Here is a 25,023-nt window from a genome sequence, read left to right on the forward strand (position 1 = left end):
ATGATGGCAGTCCCCTCCTACAGAGTTCTATATGTCAATATTTTGATTATGAAATAGCCACGCCCCCTGGAGGTCAAAAGTGTTGTTTTTTGCTCACACACCCATAACTCTGGCTTGGTGGACACCACATGGCCCAAATTCACTCAGGCATCACAAAACATGTTGGTGAAGAGATCTGATAAAGGACGTTGCTCTACACCGCACGGCGTGCCCGTGACGCCATGGCGAAGTTCCATGCGGCGGCGTGACATCATAAATCACTATAAAATTGTCAATTTTGATCTGATCACCCTAAAACTTATAGGGATTAATAAGGGATCAGTCCTGAACAGATTAATGTGACCATTGCTGGTCTAGACCTAAGCCCCGCCCACTTACAACAGGAAGTGGTTTTTTCCACGTTTGAGGGTCATGCTTCTAAGCAAATGTTCCCAAACACTTGAGACTCCTCCAAAACATGTCAAACCCTTTCATGATGCCACAATAAAAACCTCAAGTTGCTACGCTAAACGGTACATGGCGAATGGCGGTCCAACGCCATGAAACAGGAAGTACCTGTGACCAAGCCATGGAACCTTGGACCGCCACCATACTTGCCATGACTGATGACAGTAAGGCCCTGAACTAAGCCGCATTGACACATTATGGAATAAATGGAGCATGTCTCCATAGCGCCCCCTACAAAATTTCAATCAATCAGCCCCGCCCACTACATGGACCGACATGGATAAAATTCAGCACAGTTGGAGAACCTGCCAGTACCTTCAAAAAAGTCTCTTAGACATATGGGCTAAATTCAACAGGAAGTCGGCCATTTTGAAAAAGGTGCCATTTTTGGGGTCATTTCTTTGCCATGCATTTTAAACAACTCCTCCTAGGGATATTGTCCAACTGACACCCAACTTGCACAGGATGCTCAGGAGGCATGTGTGATGTAAAGTTGTGTTATTTCTTCTAATAGAAGATTTAGTTTAGGAGGGGCGGGCCCTCAAAGTTTGATGTCTTATTAACAAAGACTTTTTGCTAAAACTCCCACATAAAACAACATATCAGCACAGGAATCGCCACATTTGATGCCAGTTCCATGATGAACAAAATCTACAATGCAATAATATGACTATGAATTAGCCCCACCCCTTGGCAACAACAAGTGTCTGACATCATGAACCAGGAAGTACCTGTAACAAAGCCATGAAATTGTTGATCTTCACCATACTTGCCATGAGTCATGACAGTTATGCCCTTAATAGAGTAAAATTACAATATAGTGGAGAAGATAGTAAATGGCTCCATAGCGCCCCCTCCAATATTTCAATCAATCAGCCCCGCCCACTATATTGACTGACATGGATCAAATTCAGCAGACTTGTAAAACCTTCCAGTACCTTCAAAAAAGTCTCTTGGACATATGGGCTAAATCCAACAGGAAGTCGGCCATTTTGAAAAGGGTGCCATTTTTGGGGTCATTTCTGTCATTTTCTTTGCCATGCATTTTGAGGAACTTCTAAGAATTTTATCCAACTTTAACCCAAATGAGTCAGGATGCTCAAGAGACATGTGTGATTAAAAGTTGTGCTATTTCTTTTAATAGGGGATATCGTTTAGGAGAGGCGGGGCAGCAAAGCAGATGTGATGCAATGAAAAGGAAAACTGACATAACTCCCACAAAAAACAACCAACCTGCACCAAATTTGCTACAGATGATGCCAGGCATATCCTTCACATTTCTGTATGTCAATAATTAGATGATAAGTTAGCCCCGCCCCTTGGTGACAGGAAGTGACCCTTCATAAGGCCTTAATGGCCTGAAGTGCAGTCTGGCTGTACTTTAGATTGAGAGAGGCATGGGAAGGATGTTGCCCGGGGAGGCGGTGGCATTATGCCGAGTGGCGCCATGGTGCGAGGGCCTATATCACCGCTTGCGGTTTTAATTATTATTATTATTATTCTCCTAATAAATGAATTGCTTTTTTGGAGGCCTGAACATGCTCAAAAACTCACCAAATTTTGCGTACCCCCCCAAGGGAATGCGAAAAATTTGATATTTTGAGGTGCTCCAGAATGTTTGGGCGAAACTGAACGAGAGCGCCACCTATTTTAGGTGCCCCACCACTGCATGTCATTAATCTTTATGAAAATTCATACACATGATCTACATGCTAGGGCGAACAAAAAATCCTCTTAATGTCATGGTGAAATGTCGACAGGAAGGCGGCCATTTTAGGTCAAAGTCAATATTTTGGCGTTTTAGCACCTCGCATTTTAACGAACTCGTCCTAGAGCTTTTATCCCACTGAGCCACAAATTGCTGAGGATGTTCAGGAGGCATGTGTGATTAAATGTTGTGTTATTTCTTCTAATAGGAGACTTAGTTTACGAGGGGCGGGGCCTCAAAGTTTGATGTCTCGCCATGAAAAATTAAACGGATATAACTCCCACATAAAGCAACATTTCTGCACCAAATTTGCTAGATATGATGGCAGTCCACTCCTACAGAGTTCTATATGCCAATATTTTGATTATGAAATAGCCACGCCCCCTGGAGGTCAAAAGTGTTGTTTTTTGCTCACACACCCATAACTCTGGCTTGGTAGACACCACATGGCCCAAATTCACTCAGGCATCACAAAACATGTTGGTGAAGAGATCTGGTAAAGGACGTTGCTCTACGCTGCACGGCGTGCCCGTGACGCCATGGCAAAGTTCCGTGCGGCGGCGTGGCATCATAAATCACTATAAAATTGTCAATTTTGATCTGATCACCCTAAAACTTATAGGGATTAATAAGGGATCAGTCCTGAACAGATTAATGTGACCATTGCTGGTGTAGACCTAAGCCCCGCCCACTTACAACAGGAAGTGGTTTTTTCCACGTTTGAGGGTCATGCTTCTAAGCAAATGGTCCAAAACACTTGAGCCTCCTCCAAAACATGTCAAACCCATTCATGATGCCACAATAAAAACCTCAAGTTGCTACGCTAAACAGGACATGGCGAATGGCGGTCCAACGCCATGAAACAGGAAGTACCTGTGACCAAGCCATGGAACCTTGGACCGCCACCAAACTTGCCATGACTGATGACAGTAAGGCCCTGAACTAAGCCCCATTGAAACATTATGGAATAAATGGAGCATGTCTCCATAGCGCCCCCTACAAAATTTCAATCAATCAGCCCCGCCCACTACATGGACCGACATGAATAAAATTCAGCACAGTTGGAGAACCTTCCAGTACCTTCAAAAAAGTCTCTTGGACATATGGGCCACATCCAACAGGAAGTCGGCCATTTTGAAAAAGGTGCCATTTTTGGGGTCATTTCTTTGCCATGCATTTTAAACAACTCCTCCTAGGGATATTGTCCAACTGACACCCACAGAGCACAGGATGCTCAGGAGGCATGTGTGATTTAAAGTTGTGTTATTTCTTCTAATAGAAGATTTAGTTTAGGAGGGGCGGGCCTTCAAAGTTTTATGTCTCATTAACAAAGACTTATTGCTAAAACTCCCACATAAAACAACATATCAGCACAGGAATCGACCCATTTGATGCCAGTTCCATGATGAACAAAATCTACAATGCAATAACATGACTATGAACTAGCCCCGCCCCTTGGCAACAACAAGTGTCTGATATCATGAACCAGGAAGTACCTGTAACAAAGCCATGAAATTGTTGACCTTCACCATACTTGTCATGAGTCATGACAGTTATGTCCTTAATAAAATAAAATTACAATATAATGGAAAAGATAGTAAATGGCTCCATAGCGCCCCCTACAATATTTCAATCAATCAGCCCCGCCCACTGCATTGACTGACATGGATATGATTCGGGAAACTTGTAGACCCTCCCAGTACCTTGAAAAACGTCTCTTGGACATATGGCCTAAATCCAACAGGAAGTCAGCCATTTTGAAAAAGTTGTCATCTTCGGGGTCATTTCTGTCATTTGCTTTGCCATGCATTTTGAGGAAGTCCTGCTAAGAATTTTATCTAACTTTAACCCAAATGAGTCAGGATGCTCAAGAGGCATGTGTGATTAAAAGTTGTGTTGTTTCTTTTAATAGGGGATATCGTTTAGGAGAGGCGGGGCAGCAAAGCAGCTGTGATGCAATGAAAAGGAAAACTGACATAACTCCCACAAAAAACAACCAACATGCACCAAATTTGCTACAGATGATGTCAATCATATCCTTCACATTTCTGCATGTCAATAATTAGATTATTAGTTAGCCCCGCCCCTTGGTGACAGGAAGTGACCGTTCATAAGGCCTTAACAGCCTGAAGTGCAGTCTGGCTGCACTTTAGGTTGAGAGAGGCATGGGAAGGATGTTTGCAGGGGAGGCGGTGGCATTATGCCGAGCGGCGCCATGGTGCGAGGGCCTATATCACCGCCTGCGGTTTTAATTAGGCCCGAGCACCTTGGCGGTGCGAAGGCCTATTGTAATTGCAGTGTTTATTAGGCCCGAGCACCTTGGCGGTGCGAAGGCCTATTGTAATTGCAGTGTTTATTATTATTATTATTATTATTTTTATTCGGAGACTTCGCGTGCTTTTTTGGAGGCCTGAACGTGCTCGAAAACTCACCAAATTTGGCGTACCCCCCCAAGGGAATACGAAAAATTTGATATTTTGAGGTGCTCCAGAATGTTTGGGCGAAACTGAATGAGAGCGCCACCTATTTTAGGTGCCCCGCCACTGCATGTCGTTAATCTTTATGAAAATTCATACACATGATCTACATGCTAAGGCGAACAAAAAATCCTCTTAATGTCATGGTGAAATGTCGACAGGAAGGCGGCCATTTTAGGTCAAAGTCAATATTTTGGCGTTTTAGCACCTCGCATTTTAACGAACTCGTCCTAGGGCTTTTATCCCACTGAGCCACAAATTGCTCAGGATGTTCAGGAGGCATGTGTGATTAAATGTTGTGTTATTTCTTCTAATAGGAGACTTAGTTTACGAGGGGCGGGGCCTCAAAGTTTGATGTCTCGCCATGAAAAATTAAACGGATATAACTCCCACGTAAAGCAACATTTCTGCACCAAATTTGCTAGATATGATGGCAGTCCCCTCCTACAGAGTTCTATATGTCAATATTTTGATTATGAAATAGCCACGCCCCCTGGAGGTCAAAAGTGTTGTTTTTTGCTCACACACCCATAACTCTGGCTTGGTGAACACCACATGGCCCAAATTCACTCAGGCATCACAAAACATGTTGGTGAAGAGATCTGGTAAAGGACGTTGCTCTACGCTGCACGGCGTGCCCGTGACGCCATGGCAAAGTTCCATGCGGCGGCGTGACATCATAAATCACTATAAAACTCTCAATTTTGATCTGCTCACCCTAAAATTTATAGGGATTAATAAGGGATCAGTCCTGAACAGATTAATGTGACCATTGCTGGTGTAGACCTAAGCTCCACCCACTTACAACAGGAAGTGTTTTTTTCCACGTTTGAGGGTCATGCTTCTAAGCAAATGGTCCCAAACACTTGAGACTCCTCCAAAACATGTCAAACCCTTTCATGATGCCACAATAAAAACTTCAAGTCGCTACGCTAAACGGGACATGGCGAATGGTGGTCCAACGCCATGAAACAGGAAGTACCTGTGACGAAGCCATGGAACCTTGGACCGCCACCAAACTTGCCATGACTGATGACAGTCAGGTCCTGAACTAAGCCCCATTGAAACATAATGGAATAAATGCAGCATGTCTCCATAGCGCCCCCTACAAAATTTCAATCAATCAGCCCCGCCCACTACATTGATCGACATGGATAAAATTCAGCACACTTGGAGAACCTGCCAGTACCTTCAAAAAAGTCTCTTGGACATATGGGCTAAATTCAACAGGAAGTCGGCCATTTTGAAAAAGGTGCCATTTTTGGGGTCATTTCTTTGCCATGCATTTTAAACAACTCCTCCTAGGGATATTGTCCAACTGACACCCAACTTGCACAGGATGCTCAGGAGGCATGTGTGATTTAAAGTTGTGTTATTTCTTCTAATAGAAGATTTAGTTTAGGAGGGGCGGGCCCTCAAAGTTTTATGTCTCATTAACAAAGACTTATTGCTAATACTCCCACATAAAACAACATATCAGCACAGGAATCGACACATTTGATGCCAGTCCCATGATGAACAAAATATACAATGCAATAACATGACTATGAACTAGCCCCGCCCCTTGGCAACAACAAGTGTCTGATATCATGAACCAGGAAGTACCTGTAACAAAGCCATGAAATTGTTGACCTTCACCATACTTGCCATGAGTCATGAAAGTTATGCCCTTAATAGAGTAAAATTAAAATATAGTGGAGAAGATAGTAAATGGCTCCATAGCGCCCCCTACAATAATTTAATTAATCAGCCCCGCCCACTACATTGACTGACATGGATATGATTCGGGAAACTTGTAGACCCTCCCAGTACCTTCAAAAAAGTCTCTTGGACATATGGGCTAAATCAAACAGGATGTCGGCCATGTTGAAAAAGGTGCCATTTTTGGGGTCATTTCTGCCATTTTCTTTGCCATGCATTTTGAGGAAGTCCTGCTAAGAATTTTATCTAACTTTAACCCAAATGAGTCAGGATGCTCAAGAGGCATGTGTGATTAAAAGTTATGCTATTTCTTTTAATGGGGGATATCATTTAGTAGAGGCGGGGCAGCAAAGCAGATGTGATGCAATGAAAAGGAAAAATGACATAACCCACAAAAAACAACCAACCTGCACCAAATTTGCTACAGATGATTCCAGTTATATCCTTCACATTTCTGCATGTCAATAATTAGATTATAAGTTAGCCCCGCACTTTGGTGACAGGAAGGGACCCTTCATAAGGCCTAAATGGCCTGAAGTGCAGTCTGGCTGCACTTTAGGTTGAGAGAAACATGGGAAAGATTTTACCAGGGGAGGCGGTGGCATTATGCCGAGTGGCGCCATGGTGCGAGGGCCTATATCACCGCTTGCGGTTTTAATTATTATTATTATTATTAGGCCCGAGCACCTTGGCAGTGCGAAGGCCTATTGTAATTGCAGTGTTTATTATTATTATTATTATTATTAGGCCCGAGCACCTTGGCGGTGCGAAGGCCTATTGTAATTGCAATGTTTATTATTATTATTATTATTATTATTTTTATTCGGACACTTCGCGTGCTTTTTTGGAGGTCTGAACGTGCTCGAAAACTCACCAAATTTTGCTTACCCCCCCAAGGGAATACGAAAAATTTGATATTTTGAGGTGCTCCAGAATGTTTGGGCGAAACTGAACGAGAGCGCCACCTATTTTAGGTGCCCCGCCACTGCATGTCGTTAATCTTTATGAAAATTCATACACATGATCTACATGCTAGGGCGAACAAAAAATCCTCTTAATGTCATGGTGAAATGTCGACAGGAAGGCGGCCATTTTAGGTCAAAGTCAATATTTTGGCGTTTTAGCACCTCGCATTTTAACGAACTCGTCCTAGAGCTTTTATCCCACTGAGCCACAAATTGCTGAGGATGTTCAGGAGGCATGTGTGATTAAATGTTGTGTTATTTCTTCTAATAGGAGACTTAGTTTACGAGGGGCGGGGCCTCAAAGTTTGATGTCTCGCCATGAAAAATTAAACGGATATAACTCCCACATAAAGCAACATTTCCGCACCAAATCTGCTAGATATGATGGCAGTCCCCTCCTACAGAGTTCTATATGTCTATATTTTGATTATGAAATAGCCACGCCCCCTGGAGGTCAAAAGTGTTGTTTTTTGCTCACACACCCATAACTCTGGCTTGGTGGACACCACATGGCCCAAATTCACTCAGTCATCACAAAACATGTTGGTGAAGAGATCTGGTAAAGGACGTTGCTCTACGCTGCACGGCGTGCCCGTGATGCCATGGCGAAGTTCCATGCGGCGGCGTGACATCATAAATCACTATAAAATTGTCAATTTTGATCTGATCACCCTAAAACTTATAGGGATTAATAAGGGATCAGTCCTGAACAGATTAATATGACCATTGCTGGTGTAGACCTAAGCCCCGCCCACTTACAACAGGAAGTGGTTTTTTCCACGTTTGAGGGTCATGCTTCTAAGCAAATGGTCCCAAACACTTGAGCCTCCTCCAAAACATGTCAAACCCTTTCATGATGCCACAATAAAAACCTCAAGTCGCTACGCTAAACGGGACATGGCGAATGGCGGTCCAACGCCATGAAACAGGAAGTACCTGTGACCAAGCCATGGAGCCTTGGACCGCCACCAAACTTGCCATGACTGATGACAGTAAGGCCCTGAACTAAGCCCCATTGAAACATAATGGAATAAATGGAGCGTGCCTCCATAGCGCCCCCTACAAAATTTCAATCAATCAGCCCCGCCCACTACATGGACCGACAAGGATAAAATTCAGCACAGTTGGAGGACCTTCCAGTACCTTCAAAAAAGTCTCTTGGACATATGGGCCAAAACCAACAGGAAGTCGGCCATTTTGAAAAAGGTGCCATTTTTGGGGTCATTTCTTTGCCATGCATTTTAAACAACTCCTCCTAGGGATATTGTCCAACTGACACCCAACTTGCACAGGATGCTCAGGAGGCATGTGTGATTTAAAGTTGTGTTATTTCTTCTAATAGAAGATTTAGTTTAGGAGGGGCGGGCCCTCAAAGTTTTATGTCTCATTAACAAAGACTTATTGCTAAAACTCCCACATAAAACAACATATCAGCACAGGAATCGCCACATTTGATGCCAGTCCCATGATGAACAAAATCTGCAATGCAATAATGGGACTATGAATTAGCCCCACCCCTTGGCAACAACAAGTGTCTGATATCATGAACCAGGAAGTACCTGTAACAAAGCCATGAAACCTTTGATCTTCACCATACTTGCCATGAGTCATGAAAGTTATGCCCTTAATAGAGTAAAATTAAAATATAGTGGAGAAGATAGTAAATGGCTCTATAGCGCCCCCTCCAATATTTCAATCAATCAGCCCCGCCCACTATATTGACTGACATGGATCAAATTCAGCAGACTTGTAGACCCTTCCAGTACCTTCAAAAAAGTCTCTTGGACATATGGGCTATATCCAACAGGAAGTCGGCCATTTTGAAAAGGGTGCCATTCTTGGGGTCATTTCTGTCATTTTCTTTGCCATGCATTTGGAGGAACTTGTCCTAAGAATTTTGTCCAACTTTAACCCAAATGAGTCAGGATGCTCAAGAGGCATGTGTGATTAAAAGTTGTGCTATTTCTTTTAATAGGAGATATCATTTAGGAGAGGCGGGGCAGCAAAGCAGATGTGATGCAATGAAAAGGAAAACTAACATAACTCCCCCCAAAAAACAACCAACCTGCACCAAATTTGCTACAGATGATGCCAGTGATATCCTTCACATTTCTGTATGTCAATAATTAGATTATAAATTAGCCCCGCCCCTTGGTGACAGGAAGTGACCGTTCATAAGGTCTAAATGGCCTGAAGTGCAGTCTGGCTGCACTTTAGAGAGAGAGGCATGGGAAGGATGTTGCCAGGGGAGGCAGTGGCATTATGCCGAGCGGCGCCATGGTGCGAGGGCCTATATCACCGCTTGCGGTTTTAATTATTATTATTATTTTTATTCGGACACTTCGCGTGCTTTTTTGGAGGCCTGAACATGCTCAAAAACTCACCAAATTTTGCGTACCCCCCCAAGGGAATACGAAAAATTTGATATTTTGAGGTGCTCCAGAATGTTTGGGCGACACTGAATGAGAGCGCCACCTATTTTAGGTGCCCCGCCACTGCATGTCGTTAATCTTTATGAAAATTCATACACATGATCTACATGCTAGGGCGAAGAAAAAATCCTCTTAATGTCATGGTGAAATGTCGACAGGAAGGCGGCCATTTTAGGTCAAAGTCAATATTTTGGCGTTTTAGCACCTCGCATTTTAACGAACTCGTCCTAGGGCTTTTATCCCACTGAGCCACAAATTGCTCAGGATGTTCAGGAGGCATGTGTGATTAAATGTTGTGTTATTTCTTCTAATAGGAGACTTAGTTTACGAGGGGCGGGGCCTCAAATTTGGATGTCTCGCCATGAAAAATTAAACGGATATAACTCCCACATAAAGCAACATTTCTGCACCAAATTTGCTAGATATGATGGCAGTCCCCTCCTACAGAGTTCTATATGTCAATATTTTGATTATGAAATAGCCACGCCCCCTGGAGGTCAAAAGTGTTGTTTTTTGCTCACACACCCATAACTCTGGCTTGGTGGACACCACATGGCCCAAATTCACTCAGGCATCACAAAACATGTTGGTGAAGAGATCTTATAAAGGACGTTGCTCTACGCTGCACGGCGTGCCCGTGACGCCATGGCGAAGTTCCATGCGGCGGCGTGACATCATAAATCACTATAAAATTGTCAATTTTGATCTGATCACCCTAAAACTTATAGGGATTAATAAGGGATCAGTCCTGAACAGATTAATGTGACCATTGCTGGTGTAGACCTAAGCTCCGCCCACTTACAACAGGAAGTGTTTTTTTCCACGTTTGAGGGTCATGCTTCTAAGCAAATGGTCCCAAACACTTGAGACTCCTCCAAAACATGTCAAACCCTTTCATGATGCCACACTAAAAACCTCAAGTCGCTACGCTAAACGGGACATGGCGAATGGCGGTCCAACGCCATGAAACAGGAAGTACCTGTGACCAAGCCATGGAACCTTGGACCGCAACCATACTTCCCATGACTGATGACAGTAAGGCCCTGAACTAAGCCCCATTGAAACATAATGGAATACATGGAGCATGTCTCTATAGCGCCCCCTACAAAATTTCAATCAATCAGCCCCGCCCACTACATTGATCGACATGGATAAAATTCAGCACAGTTGGAGAACCTTCCAGTACCTTCAAAAAAGTCTCTTGGACATATGGGCTAAATTCAACAGGAAGTCGGCCATTTTGAAAAAGGTGCCATTTTTGGGGTCATTTCTTTGCCATGCATTTTAAACAACTCCTCCTAGGGATATTGTCCAACTGACACCCAACTTGCACAGGATGCTCAGGAGGCATGTGTGATTTAAAGTTGTGTTATTTCTTCTAATAGAAGATTTAGTTTAGGAGGGGCGGGCCCTCAAAGTTTTATGTCTCATTAACAAAGACTTATTGCTAAAACTCCCACATAAAACAACATATCAGCACAGGAATCACCACATTTGATGCCAGTCCCATGATGAACAATAACTACAATGCAATGATATGACTATGAACTAGCCCCACCCCTTGGCAACAACAAGTGTCTGATATCATGAACCAGGAAGTACCTGTAACAAAGCCATGAAATTGTTGATCTTCACCATACTTGCCATGAGTCATGACAGTTATGTCCTTAATAGAGTAAAATTACAACATAGTGGAAAAGATCGTAAATGGATCCATAGCGCCCCTTACAATATTTCAATCAATCAGCCCCGCCCACTACATTGACTGACATGGATATGATTCGGGACACTTGTAGACCCTCCCAGTACCTTCAAAAAAGTCTCTTGGACATATGGGCTAAATCCAACAGGAAGTCGGCCATGTTGAAAAAGGTGCCATTTTTGGGGTCATTTCTGTCATTTTCTTTGCCATGCATTTTGAGGAAGTCCTCCCAAGAATTTTGTCCAACTTTAACCCAAATGATTCAGGATGCTCAAGAGACATGTGTGATTAAAAGTTGTGCTATTTCTTTTAATAGGGGATATCGTTTAGGAGAGGCGTGGCAGCAAAGCAGATGTGATGCAATGAAAAGGAAAACTGACATAACTCCCACAAAAAACAACCAACCTGCACCAAATTTGCTACAGATGATGCCAGTCATATCCTTCACATTTCTGTATGTCAACAATTAGATGATAAGTTAGCCCCGCCCCTTGGTGACAGGAAGTGACCCTTCATAAGGCCTAAATGGCCTGAAGTGCAGTCTGGCTGCACTTTAGGTTGAGAGAGATATGGGAAGGATGTTGCCAGGGGAGGCGGTGGCATTTTGCCGAGCGGCGCCATGGTGCGAGGGCCTATATCACCGCTTGCGGTTTTAATTAGGCCCGAGCACCTTGGCGGTGCGAAGGCCTATTGTAATTGCAGTGTTTATTACTTTTATTCGGACACTTTGCGTGCTTTTTTGGAGGCCTAAACGTGCTCGAAAACTCACCAAATTTTGCGTACCCCCCCAAGGGAACACGAAAAATTTGATATTTTGAGGTGCTCCAGAATGTTTGGGCGAAACTGAACGAGAGCGCCACCTATTTTAGGTGCCCCGCCACTGCATGTCGTTAATCTTTATGAAAATTCATACACATGATCTACATGCTAGGGCGAACAAAAAATCCTCTTAATGTCATGGTGAAATGTCGACAGGAAGGCGGCCATTTTAGGTCAAAGTCAATATTTTGGCGTTTTAGCACCTCGCATTTTAACGAACTCGTCCTAGAGCTTTTATCCCACTGAGCCACAAATTGCTCAGGATGTTCAGGAGGCATGTGTGATTAAATGTTGTGTTATTTCTTCTAATAGGAGACTTAGTTAACGAGGGGCGTGGCCTCAAAGTTTGATGTCTCGCCATGAAAAATTTAACGGATATAACTCCCACATAAAGCAACATTTCTGCACCAAATTTGCTAGATATGATGGCAGTCCCCTCCTACAGAGTTCTATATGTCAATATTTTGATTATGAAATAGCCACGCCCCCTGGAGGTCAAAAGTGTTGTTTTTTGCTCACACACCCATAACTCTGGCTTGGTAGACACCACATGGCCCAAATTCACTCAGGCATCACAAAACATGTTGGTGAAGAGATCTGGTAAAGGACATTGCTCTACGCTGCACGGCGTGCCCGTGACGCCATGGCGAAGTTCCATGCGGCGGCGTGACATCATAAATCACTATAAAATTGTCAATTTTGATCTGATCACCCTAAAACTTATAGGGATTAATAAGGGATCAGTCCTGAACAGATTAATGTGACCATTGCTGGTGTAGACCTAAGCCCCGCCCACTTACAATAGGAAGTGGTTTTTTCCACGTTTGAGGGTCATGCTTCTAAGCAAATGGTCCAAAACACTTGAGCCTCCTCCAAAACATGTCAAACCCTTTCATGATGCCACAATAAAAACCTCAAGTCGCTACGCTAAACGGGACATGGCGAATGGCGGTCCAACGCCATGAAACAGGAAGTACCTGTGACCAAGCCATGGAACCTTGGACCGCCACCATACTTGTCATGACTGATGACAGTAAGGCCCTGAACTAAGCCCCATTGAAACATTATTTAATAAATGGAGCATGTCTCCATAGCGCCCCCTACAAAATTTCAATCAATCAGCCCCGCCCACTACATGGACCGACATGAATAAAATTCAGCACAGTTGGAGAACCTGCCAGTACCTTCAAAAAAGTCTCTTGGACATATGGGCTAAATTCAACAGGAAGTCGGCCATTTTGAAAAAGGTGCCATTTTTGGGGTCATTTCTTTGCCATGCATTTTAAACAACTCCTCCTAGGGATATTGTCCAACTGACACCCAACTTGCACAGGATGCTCAGGAGGCATGTGTGATTTAAAGTTGTGTTATTTCTTCTAATAGAAGATTTAGTTTAGGAGGAGCGGGCCCTCAAAGTTTGATGTCTCATTAACAAAGACTTATTGCTAAAACTCCCACATAAAACAACATATCAGCACAGGAATCGACCCATTTGATGCCAGTTCCATGATGAACAAAATCTACAATGCAATAACATGACTATGAACTAGCCCCACCCCTTGGCAACAACAAGTGTCTGATATCATGAACCAGGAAGTACCTGTAACAAAGCCACGAAATTGTTGATCTTCACCATACTTGCCATGAGTCATGACAGTTATGTCCTTAATAGAGTAAAATTACAATATAGTGGAAAAGACAGTAAATGGCTCCATAGCGCCCCCTACAATATTTCAATCAATCAGCCCCGCCCACTACATGGACCGACATGGATAAAATTCAGCACAGTTGTAGAACCTTCCAGTACCTTCAAAAAAGTCTCTTGGACATATGGGCTAAATCAAACAGGAAGTCGGCCATTTTGAAAAAGGTGCCATTTTCGGGGTCATTTCTGTCATTTGCTTTGCCATGCATTTTGAGGAAGTCCTGCTAAGAATTTTATCTAACTTTAACCAAAATGATTCAGGATGCTCAAGAGGCATGTGTGATTAAAAGTTGGGTTATTTCTTTTAATAGGGGATATCGTTTAGGAGAGGCAGGGCAGCAAAGCAGATGTGATGCAATGAAAAGGAAAACTGACATAACTCCCACAAAAAACAACCAACCTGCACCAAATTTGCTACAGATGATGTCAGTCATATCTTTCACATTTGTGCATGTCAATAATTAGATGATAAGTTAGCCCCGCCCCTTGGTGACAGCAAGTGACCCTCCATAAGGCCTAAATGGCCTGAAGTGCAGTCTGGCTGTACTTTAGGTTGAGAGATGCATGGGAAGGACGTTGCCAGCGGAGGCGGTGGCATTATGCCGAGCGGCGCCATGGTGCGAGGGCCTATATCACCGCTTGCGGTTTTAATTATTATTATTATTATTCTCCTAATAAATGAATTGCTTTTTTGGAGGCCTGAACATGCTCAAAAACTCACCAAATTTTGCGTACCCCCCAAGGGAATGCGAAAAATTTGATATTTTGAGGTGCTCCAGAATGTTTGGGAAAAACTGAATGAGAGCGCCACCTATTTTAGGTGCCCCGCCACTGCATGTCGTTAATCTTTATGAAAATTCATACACATGATCTACATGCTAGGGCGAACAAAAAATCCTCTTAATGTCATGGTGAAATGTCGACAGGAAGGCGGCCATTTTAGGTCAAAGTCAATATTTTGGCGTTTTAGCACCTCGCATTTTAACGAACTCGTCCTAGGGCTTTTATCCCACTGAGCCACAAATTGCTCAGGATGTTCAGGAGGCATGTGTGATTAGATGTTGTGTTATTTCTTCTAATAGGAGACTTAGTTTACGAGGGGCGGGGCCTCAAAGTTTGATGTCTCGCCATGAAAAATTAAACGGATATAACTCCCACATAAAGCAACATTTCTGCAATAAATTTGCTAGATATGATGGCAGTCCCCTCCTACAGAGTTCTATATGTCAATATTTTGATTATGAAATAGCCACGCCCCCTGGAGGTCAAAAGTGTTGTTTTTTGCTCACACACCCATAACTCTGGCTTGGTGGACACCACATGGCCCAAATTCACTCAGGCATCACAAAACATGTTGGTGAAGAGATCTGATAAAGGACGTTGCTCTACGCTGCACGGCGTGCCCGTGACGCCATGGCAAAGTTCCATGCGGCGGCGTGACATCATAAATCACTATGAAATTGTCAATTTTGATCTGATCACCCTAAAACTTATAGGGATTAATAAGGGATCAGTCCTGAACAGATTAATGTGACCATTGCTGGTCTAGACCTAAGCCCCGCCCACTTACAACAGGAAGTGGTTTTTTCCACATTTGAGGGTCATGCTTCTAAGCAAATGGTCCCAAACACTTGAGACTCCTCCAAAACATGTCAAACCCTTTCATGATGCCACAATAAAAACCTCAAGTTGCTACGCTAAACGGGACATGGCGAATTCCACTGAATTTTTCGGAAACATCACATTAGACCAGGTCCTGACAAAAAACTACAACACTTGGACTCTTAAAACCTGGGTTAAAATATTCCACATACTATGCAGATTCAATAAAACATAGTGTCTGATTTGTGAAATCTTTATTCTATTTGTGAAAATGCAAATAAGGGTCAGTTTTCCTTTTCATTGCATCACATCTGCTTCGCTGCCCCGCCTCTCCTAAACGATATCCCCTATTAAAAGAAATAACACAACTTTTAATCAGATATGCAGCTTGAGCATCCTGACTCATTTGGGTTACAGTTGGAGAAAATTCTTTGGAGGACCTTCTCAAAATGCATGGCAAAGAAAATGACAGAAATGACCCCAAAAATGGCACCTTTTTCAACATGGCCGACTTCCTGTTTGATTTAGCCCATATGTCCAAGAGACTTTTTTGAAGGTACGGGAAGGGGCTACAAGTGTGCTGAATTTGATCCATGTCGATCAATGTAGTGGGCGGGGCTGATTGATTGAAATATTGGAGGGGGCGCTATGGAGCCATTTACTATCTTTTCCACTATATTGTAATTTTACTCTATTAAGGACATAACTGTCATGACTCATGGCAAGTATGGTGAAGATCAAAGGTTTCATGGCTTTGTTACATGAAATTCACATGTTTTGTGATGCCTGAGTGAATTTGGGCCATGTGGTGTCCACCAAGCCAGAGTTATGGGTGTGTGAGCAAAAAAACAACACTTTTGACCTCCAGGGGGCGTGGCTATTTCATAATCAAAATATTGACATATAGAACTCTGTAGGAGGGGACTGCCATCATATCTAGCAAATTTGGTGCAGAAATGTTGCTTTATGTGGGAGTTATATCCGTTTAATTTTTCATGGCGAGACATCAAACTTTGAGGCCCCGCCCCTCGTAAACTAAGTCTCCTATTAGAAGAAATAACACAACATTTAATCACACATGCCTCCTGAACATCCTGAGCAATTTGTGGCTCAGTGGGATAAAAGCTCTAGGACGAGTTTGTTAAAATGCGAGGTGCTAAAACGCCAAAATATTGACTTTGACCTAAAATGGCCGCCTTCCTGTCGACATTTCACCATGACATTAAGAGGATTTTTTGTTCGCCCTTGCATGTAGATCATGTGTATGAATTTTCATAAAGATTAACGACATGCAGTGGCGGGGCACCTAAAATAGGTGGCGCTCTCATTCAGTTTCGCCCAAACATTCTGGAGCACCTCAAAATATCAAATTTTTCGCATTCCCTTGGGGGGGTACGCAAAATTTGGTGAGTTTTTGAGCATGTTCAGGCCTCCAAAAAAGCAATTCATTTATTAGGAGAATAATAATAATAATTAAAACCGCAAGCGGTGATATAGGCCCTCGCACCATGGCGCCGCTCGGCAGAATGCCACCGCCTCCCCTGCCAACATCCTTCCCATGCCTCTCTCAACCTAAAGTGCAGCCAGACTGCACTTCAGGCCATTTAGGCCTTATGAAGGGTCACTTCCTGTCACCAAGGGGCGGGGCTAATTTATAATGTAATTATTGACATGCACAAATGTGAAGAATATGACTGGCATCATCTGTAGTGAATTTGGTGCAGGTTGGTTGTTTTTTGTGGGAGTTATGTCAGTTTTCCTTTTCGTTGCATCACATCTGCTTTGCTGCCCCGCCTCTCCTAAATGATATCCCCTATTAAAAGAAATAGCACAACTTTTAATCACACATGCCTCTTGAGCATCCTAACTCATTTGGGTTAAAGTTGGACAAAATTCTTAGAAGGAACTTCTGAAAATGCATGACAAAGAAAATGACAGAAATGACCCCAAAAATGACACCTTTTTCAAAATGGCCGACTTCCTGTTTGATTTAGCCCATATGTCCAAGAGACTTTTTTGAAGGTGCTGGAATGGTCTATGAGTGTGCTGAATTTTATCCATGTCAGTCAATGTAGTGGGCGGGGCTGATTGATTGAAATATTGTAGGGGGCGCTATGGAGCCATTTACTATCTTTTCCACTATATTATAATTTTACTCTATTAAGGACATAACTGTCATGACTCATGGCAAGTATGGTGAAGATCAAAGGTTTCATGGCTTTGTTACAGGTACTTCCTGGTTCACGATATCAGACACTTGTTGTTGCCAAGGGGTGGTGCTAGTTCATAGTCATATTATTGCATTGTATATTTTGTTCATCATGGGACTGGCATCAAATGTGGTGATTCCTTTGCTGATATGTTGTTTTATGAGGGAGTTTTATCAATAAGTCTTTGTTAATGAGACATAAAACTTTGAAGGGCCGCCCCTCCTAAACTAAATCTTCTATTAGAAGAAATAACACAACTTTAAATCACACATGCCTCCTGAGCATCCTGTGCAAGTTGGGTGTCAGTTGGACAATATCCCTAGGAGGAGTTGTTTAAAATGCATGGCAAAGAAATGACCCCAAAAATGGCACCTTTTTCAAAATGGCCGACTTCCTGTTGAATTTAGCCCATATGTCCAAGAGACTTTTTTGAAGGTACTGGCAGGTTCTCCAACTGTGCTGAATTTTATTCATGTCGGTCCATGTAGTGGGCGGGGCTGATTGATTGAAATTTTGTAGGGGGCGCTATGGAGACATGCTCCATTTATTCCATAATGTTTCAATGGGGCTTAGTTCAGGGCCTTACTGTCATCAGTCATGGCAAGTTTGGTGGCGGTCCAAGGTTCCATGGCTTGGTCACAGGTACTTCCTGTTTCATGGCGTTGGACCGCCATTCGCCATGTCCTGTTTAGCGTAGCAACTTGAGGTTTTTATTGTGGCATCATGAAAGGGTTTGACATGTTTTGGAGGAGTCTCAAGTGTTTGGGACCATTTGCTTAGAAGCATGACCCTCAAACGTGGAAAAAACCACTTCCTGTTGTAAGTGGGCGGGGCTTAGGTCTACACCAGCAATGGTCACATTAATCTGTTCAGGACTGATCCCTTATTAATCCCTATAAGTTTTAGGATGATCAGATCAAAATTGACAATTTTATAGTGATTTATGATGTCACGCCGCCGCATGGAACTTTGCCATGGCGTCACGGGCACGCCATGCGGCGTAGAGCAACGTCCTTTATCAGATCTCTTCACCAACATGTTTTGTGATGCCTGAGTGAATTTGGGCCATGTGGTGTCCACCAAGCCAGAGTTATGGGTGTGTGAGCAAAAAACAACACTTTTGACCTCCAGGGGGCGTGGCTATTTCATAATCAAAATATTGGCATATAGAACTCTGTAGGAGGGGACTGCCATCATATCTAGCAAATTTGGTGCAGAAATGTTGCTTTATGTGGGAGTTATATCCGTTAAATTTTTCATGGCGAGACATCAAACTTTGAGGCCCCGCCCCTCGTAAACTAAGTCTCCTATTAGAAGAAATAACACAACATTTAATCACACATGCCTCCTGAACATCCTGAGCAATTTGTGGCTCAGTGGGATAAAAGCTCTAGGACGAGTTCGTTAAAATGCGAGGTGCTAAAACGCCAAAATATTGACTTTGACCTAAAATGGCCGCCTTCCTGTCGACATTTCACCATGACATTAAGAGGATTTTTTGTTCGCCCTAGCATGTAGATCATGTGTATTAAGTTTCATAAAGATTGACGACATGCAGTGGCGGGGCACCTAAAATAGGTGGCGCTCTCATTCAGCTTCGCCCAAACATTCTGGAGCACCTCAAAATATCAAATTTTTCGTATTCCCTTGGGGGGGTACGCAAAATTTGGTGAGTTTTCGAGCACGTTCAGGCCTCCAAAAAAGCACGCGAAGTGTCCGAATAAAAATAATAATAATTAAAACCGCAAGCGGTGATATAGGCCCTCGCACCATGGCGCCGCTCGGCAGAATGCCACCGCCTCCCCTGGCAACATCCTTCCCATGCCTCTCTCAACCTAAAGTGCAGCCAGACTGCACTTCAGGCCATTTAGGCCTTATGAACAGTCACTTCCTGTCACCAAGGGGCGGGGCTAACTTATCATCTAATTATTGACATGCACAAATGTGAAGGATATGCCTGGCATCATCTGTAGCAAATTTGGTGCAGGTTGGTTGTTTTTTGTGGGAGTTATGTCTGTTTTCCTTTTCATTGCATCACATCTGCTTTGCTGCCCCGCCTCTCCTAAACGATATCACCTATTAAAAGAAATAGCACAACTTTTAATCACACATGCTTCTTGAGCATCCTGACTCATTTGGGTTAAAGTTGGACAAAATTCTTAGGACAAGTTCCTCAAAATGCATGGCAAAGAAAATGACAGAAATGACCCCAAAAATGGCACCCTTTTCAAAATGGCCGACTTCCTGTTGGATTTAGCCCATATATCCAAGAGACTTTTTTGAAGGTACTGGAAGGGTCTATAAGTGTGCTGAATTTTATCCATATCAGTCAATGTAGTGGGCGGGGCTGATTGATTGAAATATTGTAGGGGGCGCTATGGAGCCATTTACTATCTTTTCCACTATGTTGTAATTTTTTTCTATTAAGTACATAACTGTCATGACTCATGGCAAGTATGGTGAAGATCAACAATTTCATGGCTTTGTTACAGGTACTTCCTGGTTCATGATATCAGACACTTGTTGTTGCCAAGGGGCGGGGCTAGTTCATAGTCATGTTATTGCATTGTAGATTTTGTTCATCATGGGACTGGCATCAAATGGGTCGATTCCTGTGCTGATATGTTGTTTTATGTGGGAGTTTTAGCAATAAGTCTTTGTTAATGAGACATCAAACTTTGAGGGCCCGCTCCTCCTAAACTAAATCTTCTATTAGAAGAAATAACACAACTTTAAATCACACATGCCTCCTGAGCATCCTGTGCAAGTTGGGTGTCAGTTGGACAATATCCCTAGGAGGAGTTGTTTAAAATGCATGGCAAAGAAATGACCCCAAAAATGGCACCTTTTTCAAAATGGCCGACTTCCTGTTGAATTTAGCCCATATGTCCAAGAGACTTTTTTGAAGGTACTGGCAGGTTCTCCAACTGTGCTGAACTTTATTCATGTCGGTCCATGTAGTGGGCGGGGCTGATTGATTGAAATTTTGTAGGGGGCGCTATGGAGACATGCTCCATTTATTCCATAATGTTTCAATGGGGCTTAGTTCAGGGCCTTACTGTCATCAGTCATGGCAAGTTTAGTGGCGGTCCAAGGTTCCATGGCTTGGTCACAGGTACTTCCTGTTTCATGGCGTTGGACCGCCATTCGCCATGTCCCGTTTAGCGTAGCGACTTGAGGTTTTTATTGTGGCATCATGAAAGGGTTTGACATGTTTTGGAGGAGGCTCAAGTGTTTGGGATCATTTGCTTAGAAGCATGACCCTCAAACGTGGAAAAAACCACTTCCTGTTGTAAGTGGGCGGGGCTTAGGTCTACACCAGCAATGGTCACATTAATCTGTTCAGGATTGATCCCTTATTAATCCCTATAAGTTTTAGGGTGATCAGATCAAAATTGACAATTTTATAGTGATTTATGATGTCACGCTGCCGCATGGAACTTCGCCATGGCGTCACGGGCACGCCGTGCAGCGTAGAGCAATGTCCTTTACCAGATCTCTTCACCAACATGTTTTGTGATGCCTGAGTGAATTTGGGCCATGTGGTGTCTACCAAGCCAGAGTTATGGGTGTGTGAGCAAAAAACAACACTTTTGACCTCCAGGGGGCGTGGCTATTTCATAATCAAAATATTGACATATAGAACTCTGTAGGAGGGGACTGCCATCATATCTAGCAAATTTGGTGCAGAAATGTTGCTTTATGTGGGAGTTATATCCGTTAAATTTTTCATGGCGAGACATCAAACTTTGAGGCCCCGCCCCTCGTAAACTAAGTCTCCTATTAGAAGAAATAACACAACATTTAATCACACATGCCTCCTGAACATCCTGAGCAATTTGTGGCTCAGTGGGATAAAAGCTCTAGGACGAGTTCGTTAAAATGCGAGGTGCTAAAACGCCAAAATATTGACTTTGACCTAAAATGGCCGCCTTCCTGTCGACATTTCACCATGACATTAAGAGGATTTTTTGTTCGCCCTTGCATGTAGATCATGTGTATGAATTTTCATAAAGATTAACGACATGCAGTGGCGGGGCACCTAAAATAGGTGGCGCTCTCATTCAGTTTCGCCCAAACATTCTGGAGCACCTCAAAATATCAAATTTTTCGCATTCCCTTGGGGGGGTACGCAAAATTTGGTGAGTTTTTGAGCATGTTCAGGCCTCCAAAAAAGCAATTCATTTATTAGGAGAATAATAATAATAATTAAAACCGCAAGCGGTGATATAGGCCCTCGCACCATGGCGCCGCTCGGCATAATGCCACCGCCTCCCCTGGCAACATCCTTTCCATGCCTCTCTCAACCTAAAGTGCAGCCAGACTGCACTTCAGGCCATTTAGGCCTTATGAACGGTCACTTCCTGTCAACAAGGGGCGGGGCTAATTTATGATCTAATTATTGACATGCACAAATGTGAAGGATATGACTGGCATCATCTGTAGCAAATTTGATGCAGGTCGGTTGTTTTTTGTGGGAGTTATGTCAGTTTTCCTTTTCATTGCATCACATCTGCTTTGCTGCCCCGCCTCTCCTAAATGATATCCCCTATTAAAGAAAATAGCACAACTTTGAATCACACATGCCTCTTGAGCATCCTGACTCATTTGGGTTAAAGTTAGATAAAATTCTTAGCAGGACTTCCTCAAAATGCATGGCAAAGAAAATGACAGAAATGACCCCAAAAATGGCAGCTTTTTTCAACATGGCCGACTTCCTGTTTGATTTAGCCCATATGTCCAAGAGACTTTTTTGAAGGTACTGGAATGGACTATAAGTGTGCTGAATTTTATCCATGTCAGTCAATGTAGTGGGCGGGGCTGATTGATTGAAATATTGTAGGGGGCGCTATGTAGCCATTTACTATCTTTTCCATTATATGGTAATTTTATTTTATTAAGGACATAACTGTTATGACTCATGGCAAGTATGGTGAAGATCAACAATTTCATGGCTTTGTTACAGGTACTTCCTGGTTCATGATATCAGACACTTGTTGTTGCCAAGGGGTGGGGCTAATTCATAGTCATATTATTGCATTGTAGATTTTGTTCATCATGGAACCGGCATCAAATGTGTCGATTCCTGTGCTGATATGTTGTTTTATGTGGGAGTTTTAGCAATAAGTCTTTGTTAATGAGACATCAAACTTTGAGGGCCCGCCCCTCCTAAACTAAATCTTCTATTAGAAGAAATAACACAACTTTACATCACACATGCCTCCTGAGCATCCTGTGCAAGTTGGGTGTCAGTTGGACAATATCCCTAGGAGGAGTTGTTTAAAATGCATGGCAAAGAAATGACCCCAAAAATGGCACCTTTTTCTAAATGCCCGACTTCCTGTTGGTTTTGGCCCATATGTCCAAGAGACTTTTTTGAAGGTACTGGCAGGTTCTCCAACTGTGCTGAATTTTATTCATGTCGGTCCATGTAGTGGGCGGGGCTGATTGATTGAAATTTTGTAGGGGGCGCTATGGAGACATGCTCCATTTATTCCATAATGTTTCAATGGGGCTTAGTTCAGGGCCTTACTGTCATCAGTCATGGCAAGTTTGGTGGCGGTCCAAGGTTCCATGGCTTGGTCACAGGTACTTCCTGTTTCATGGCGTTGGACCGCCATTCGCCATGTCCCGTTTAGCGTAGCGACTTGAGGTTTTTATTGTGGCATCATGAAAGGGTTTGACATGTTTTGGAGGAGGCTCAAGTGTTTTGGACCATTTGCTTAGAAGCATGACCCTCAAACGTGGAAAAAACCACTTCCTATTGTAAGTGGGCGGGGCTTAGGTCTACACCAGCAATGGTCACATTAATCTGTTCAGGACTGATCCCTTATTAATCCCTATAAGTTTTAGGGTGATCAGATCAAAATTGACAATTTTATAGTGATTTATGATGTCACGCCGCCGCATGGAACTTCGCCATGGCGTCACGGGCACGCCGTGCAGCGTAGAGCAATGTCCTTTACCAGATCTCTTCACCAACATGTTTTGTGATGCCTGAGTGAATTTGGGCCATGTGGTGTCTACCAAGCCAGAGTTATGGGTGTGTGAGCAAAAAACAACACTTTTGACCTCCAGGGGGCGTGGCTATTTCATAATCAAAATATTGACATATAGAACTCTGTAGGAGGGGACTGCCATCATATCTAGCAAATTTGGTGCAGAAATGTTGCTTTATGTGGGAGTTATATCCGTTAAATTTTTCCTGGCGAGACATCAAACTTTGAGGCCCCGCCCCTCGTAAACTAAGTCTCCTATTAGAAGAAATAACACAAAATTTAATCACACATGCCTCCTGAACATCCTGAGCAATTTGTGGCTCAGTGGGATAAAAGCTCTAGGACGAGTTCGTTAAAATGCGAGGTGCTAAAACGCCAAAATATTGACTTTGACCTAAAATGGCCGCCTTCCTGTCGACATTTCACCATGACATTAAGAGGATTTTTTGTTCGCCCTTGCATGTAGATCATGTGTATGAATTTTCATAAAGATTAACGACATGCAGTGGCGGGGCACCTAAAATAGGTGGCGCTCTCATTCAGTTTCGCTCAAACATTCTGGAGCACCTCAAAATATCAAATTTTTCGCATTCCCTTGGGGGGGTACGCAAAATTTGGTGAGTTTTTGAGCATGTTCAGGCCTCCAAAAAAGCAATTCATTTATTAGGAGAATAATAATAATAATAATAATTAAAACCGCAAGCGGTGATATAGGCCCTCGCACCATGGCGCCGCTCGGCATAATGCCACCGCCTCCCCTGGCAACATCCTTCCCATGCCTCTCTCTCTAAAGTGCAGCCAGACTGCACTTCAGGCCATTTAGACCTTATGAACGGTCACTTCCTGTCACCAAGGGGCGGGGCTAACTTATAATCTAATTATTGACATACAGAAATGTGAAGGATATCACTGGCATCATCTGTAGCAAATTTGGTGCAGGTTGGTTGTTTTTTGGGGGAGTTATGTTAGTTTTCCTTTTCATTGCATCACATCTGCTTTGCTGCCCCGCCTCTCCTAAATGATATCTCCTATTAAAAGAAATAGCACAACTTTTAATCACACATGCCTCTTGAGCATCCTGACTCATTTGGGTTAAAGTTGGACAAAATTCTTAGGACAAGTTCCTCCAAATGCATGGCAAAGAAAATGACAGAAATGACCCCAAGAATGGCACCCTTTTCAAAATGGCCGACTTCCTGTTGGATATAGCCCATATGTCCAAGAGACTTATTTGAAGGTACTGGAAGGGTCTACAA

The sequence above is a fragment of the Telmatherina bonti genome (genome assembly GCF_933228915.1).
Source record: "Telmatherina bonti genome assembly, chromosome: 12".
Taxonomy (NCBI): Eukaryota; Metazoa; Chordata; class Actinopteri; order Atheriniformes; family Telmatherinidae; genus Telmatherina; species Telmatherina bonti.